Source organism: Pteronotus mesoamericanus, unplaced genomic scaffold (assembly GCF_021234165.1).
Source record: "Pteronotus mesoamericanus isolate MK-2021 breed Mesoamerican mustached bat unplaced genomic scaffold, CSHL_Meso_final contig_53, whole genome shotgun sequence".
In the NCBI taxonomy this organism is placed as follows: domain Eukaryota; kingdom Metazoa; phylum Chordata; class Mammalia; order Chiroptera; family Mormoopidae; genus Pteronotus; species Pteronotus mesoamericanus.
In genome coordinates, this window is record NW_026555195.1 from 3465406 (window position 1) to 3470386 (window position 4981).

At 38.2% G+C, this 4981-nt stretch overlaps 1 pseudogene; it reads left to right on the forward strand.

Annotated features, from left to right (window-relative positions):
- The first annotated feature begins 496 nt into the window (after positions 1 to 496).
- LOC129075349 (twinfilin-1-like) lies at positions 497 to 1633 on the forward strand (annotated as a pseudogene).
- The last annotated feature ends 3348 nt before the right edge of the window (positions 1634 to 4981 follow it).

Genomic DNA, 4981 nt, shown 5'->3' on the forward strand with positions numbered 1-4981 from the left:
TTTCTGCTCTAATCTTTCTTATTTCCTTTCTTCTACTTACTTTGCACTTTGTTTGTTGTTTTTTTCTAGTTTTTTTAAGTGTAAATTTCGATTGTTTATTTGAGTTTTTTCTTGTTTCTTGAGGTAGGCCTGTAATGATGAATTATGCAGCTTTTGCTGTGTCTCATAGATTTTGGGTTGTTGTGTTCTCATTTTCATTTGTTTCAAGGCATCTTTTGATTTCTTCCTTGATCTCATTGTTAACCCAGTCATTGTTTAGTATCATGTTATTTAGCCTCCATGTCTTTGTGTGTTTTTCAGTTTTTTTCTTGTGATTGATTTCTTGTTTTATACCATTATGGTCAGAGAAGATGCTTGATATTATTTCAATCTTCTTAAATTTATTGAGACTTGTTTTGTGTCCTGACATGTGGCTTATCCTGGAAAACGTTCCTTGTGCACTGAAAAGAATGTAGGCCACTTCCCAGAGTCCCTGACCAGGACTGTTCACTGTACTCAGCGCCAGAGCCGGGAGCCCAAGGCCGCCACCATGTCCCACCGGACCGCCATCCAAGCAAGTGTGGATATTAAAGATATCCTTGCCAGAGCAAGAAATGGAAAATACAGACTTCTGAAAATATTTATTGAAAATATTTCTGCATGACAATCCATTTTTAATGTCAGTGCTTCCATCTCTGGAATGGAAATCAGTAAACAGAGAAACTTGTGATTGGATCATGTAGTTATCCTTCATATTCCTGGGATAAGGATTATGATTGCTTCATTTTACCCCTGTGAGAGGACAAAAAAACCATGCTATATATTATTCAGGTTCGATTCTTGAATGGCTAGGGATATGAATGGGTCGTCATTGTGTGGTCTCCAGCTCATTCTTATGTTTGTCAAAAAATGTATGTGGCAACAAGAGCAACTCTGGAACAGGAGTTTGGAGGAGGCCACGTTAAGGATGAAGTATTTGGAACAGTAAAGGGTGATATATCATTACATGAATGTAAAAAATACTTGCTGTCACGATCTTCTCCTGCCCCACTGACTGCAGCTGAGGAAGAATTAAGACATTAAACTTAATGAGGTACAAACTTCCATGGGTGTGGACACTAAGCAACAAACATTGCGAGGAGTAGCATTTCCTATTTCTCGGGAAGATTTCAGGCTTTGGAAAAATTGAATTACATCTCAGCTATATGCAATTAGACATAGATATAAAAATTAAATTATAGTTTTGGCCAACACAACAAATACAGAACTAAAAGATTTGCCAAAGGGGGTTCCCAAAGATTCAGTACATTACCATTTCTTTCTATATAAACATTCTCGTGAAGGAGACTATTTGGAGTTCACAGTTTTTATTTATTGAATGACTGGATACAAATGCAATGTAAGAGAACAGATGCTGTATTTTTGCTGAAAGAGCCCGCTGCTAGAAATTGCAGAAAGACAACTACAAATGGATATCATTAGAAAAATGAGATAGGAATGGGGGTGAGCTGACTGCAGACTTTCTTTATGAAGAAGTACACCCGAGGCAACATGCACAGAAGGCAAGTTTTGCAAAACCAAAAGGTCCTGCAGGGAAAAGGAGAATCCGAAGACTAATAGAGGTCCAGCTGAAACTTAAGCCATTACTGATTAATAGCCTTATATCACATATTACAATACTAGTTTTTTAAAAGTCCAGCTTTTAATACAGTAGAACTAAAATCATTCCATGCTGATATGTAGGAGGAAACTTTCTGAAAAACAGCACTTTTTACTTCTGTATATTTTTAACATTGATGTCATAGAAGTCTCATGATTTTTATTTTTGAACTGAAGCTAGAAAAGTGTTCAATGTAGTGAGGTTTAATTTTGTCCCATTGTTTTCCTAGTGCTGGTTCCACACTTGCACATAATTCTTAAAGTTTTATGTAGTTGGGCCAATTCCAGAAAGTCTAATGTTTGAAAGTGAGATATACTTATTACTTTTTAGTGAGACATCAAATTTTTTTATTTAAGGGAGAGAGTCCTTAAAACATTCATACTACCTAATGGATATGTTAAGAACTAGGTTAGATTATTTTCTAAGATGAAAATTAGTGGGCCTCAGAAGCGGGGGTGAAGTTGCTTCCTCTGAGGAGCACCGCTAGCCCTGGAATGGGAGCGTGTTTGCAACTTTTAGAAACAGCACTTTGTCACAACAGCCTTCTATCTGACTTTTTGGTTTTTAAATGGCATTAACCTTTCAGAGGATCAGCTCACTCTGAAACCTTAATGGTACAAGATAGTTTCTGTACTGCAGGATTTTTCATGACATTGAAAGACATGTTTATACAGCTTTCGTAAATTCTCTTTCTAGTGCTTTAAAAAATTTCTATTTCAAAAGTAAGCCATTTCATTATAAGTAGTGAGGCCGAATATTTATATTCAGTTGAATATTAAATTAATATAATTCAAAAGCAAACAATACTTAAAGTCAATAACATTGAAAAAGCTTGCAAAAGCTTGATTTAGCTCCAAAACCATATATTTATAGGCAAATCGTGTTATTTCTCTTTTGAGCAAATATTCAGATTTTATAAAATTGTTTTAAAGTCCCAGTACTTACCAGCTTAAGACAGATATACACTTATGAATCTTGTTTCAATTTATATCTTATTTCAAAACACATTTAACTGTTTCCTAAAGCTTTTCATTTTCATGTACATGTTGCAGAGATTTTGAGTGTTATTTTTCTTTGATATTTGAAATAGAGGGAGCAAGGACACTTTCTCATGTTTAATCTGTTAATGCTGTTGCAAGAGCTATAATTTGGAGGATTTTTTAAAATGAACAGTGGAGATCTAGGATTCAGAATATTTTGATGTTAACTTTGCACTGCATAAAACGATATCAGAAATGCATGTTTCATAGTATATAACATGAAACAATTTTACACCTTATTATTTAAGGTAATATGACTAGGTCTTTTCAGAAAGTATCCAGCCATATACTATGAAAAACAGAGACTTTTACTGAAGAAGATACAAGAGACAAATTGTACATAGGACAATGACGCCCCAGTCGCTTTCAAAGCAGGCACCTTGGGACCTCACACAGTTCTCCCAGTCGCCATCAGTTGCTCTGTCGCATTTTCCTGAATCTCATTGATGGTCTGGAGTCTCTTCCCTTTCACAGGTGATTTTAGTTTTCGTAAAAGCCAGAGTTACAAGGCGCCAAATCTGGGCTGTAGGGGGCCTGAGTCACCTGGGTGATTTGATGTTTTGCCAAAAAGCTCTCCATGAGATGGGATACATTAGTGGGCACGTTGTTGTGATGAAGCTGCTGGTCAATCACCAGTTGCCCATAGCTGTGGCCTCTGAATCATCTAGTTTTCACAGAGAAATGTTTAAGCTTAATGCAAAATTTGATGTAGATTCGTTGCTCTACTCATTCAGTCATTTTGAATGTGATGGACACACAGCACGCATGGTCATTCAATGGAGTCTATGGCCCCCACTGATGAGTACAGTGAAGGCGTCATTGTTCACGCATGTGCATTCCAGTCCACTCTCCTTGGCTGTCAGGTTACGTTGATGTAACACAAACTGTTCTTGTTATATTAATAATGGGTGGACTTTTTCTGGACAGACCTTGTATGGTATGCTGGCCACTGCTTTGAGCACATTACAAATATTAACTGATGTGATCCCATTTATAACTCTTTGAAGTGGGTCCTTTACTATTATCCTCATTTTATAGGCCATTTTATAGACCAGGCAATGGAGGGAAGTTTTTTTTTGTCTGCTGAGGAGCTGGATTTGTATGGGGAGGAGGTAATGTGCAACACTGCCATTTTGTTGGAGAAGTTTGTGTTTTGTTTTCCATTCAAAAGAATGATAAAAAGCAGTGATATGATAGTGCTGGTAGTGATTTTAAAAAAACAAACAAAAACAACAAATTAGCACAGAAAAGCCAGAATCATCAAAGGCCGGATTTTCTTAATAGTGTACTGGTTTTATGGCTAACTAGTTATAGGCCATTAAAAACTTTTATTATTAAAATTCCTGCAAGAAACATAACTGTTATTGTGATCCTTAAACTCTCTGGCTTCTACTTTGCCCTCCTTCTGAATCAATTATGTGCATAATGTGCTTGTTAATAATCCATGGTTTCTTTGGAATGCAAGTATCATGTTCAAGCATCACAGACCGTCCTTCTTCCTGTGGCTCTTGGCAGCCTTGCCTTTGCACACAGAAGGTCTCTCATCCCGGGTACTTGGTCTCGCTCTTCTCACAGGCAGGGCTCTGAGGAAGGTCGGCTAACAACAGGTGGGCCCTCCCCGATGCACCAGGCTTCTGCTTGGGTGATGGAGTCAGTCAGACCTGGGTTCATGTGAGCTGTGGCTTTGCCCAGAATGGTGGAGAGGGACTGAGAGGTGAACGGGTTCAGGCTCTGCTTTGGGTATGCTACGCTACGCTATGAGGAAAAACAGTTGGAAGTTGGTGATTGGTCAGGGAAAGAGGAAGAAGAATCTGCAATGGAAAGGACCCTCATCTCCTTGGGTTCAGGGATGTCTGTACTTCTAAAGCCTACTGCGGTGCTTGGCACCTAGTAAACAGCTGAAAAATATTTATTAAATATGTGAATCAATGAGTGATCAGTGAAGAAGATATGATCCAATGAAGTTCTGTGACTTCCTGTGGTCACATAACTGTTTACTGGCAGCATTAACCCTGGCATGTAGGTTAGCTGAGTGTGGCAGAAGCTTTGGCTTTATGTACTTTTGGTTGGTCTCTCTCATCTCCCTTCAGATTTTTAGTCCTTTGGAGGCAGGAGCTTTGTAATAATCAATGTAACCAAAGCTATTTGGCTGCAGAAGACAGAATCAAAGGTGGATGAGACTTTGTTAGGTGTGATGTCAACCTGACTTTTTTATTGTCCTTGTCTCTGTCTTTTTGTCTCCATTCCACTCTGGCAGTGCCCCCACCTAGCCCTAGCCTAAACTAATGCCAAAGCCTCCTAA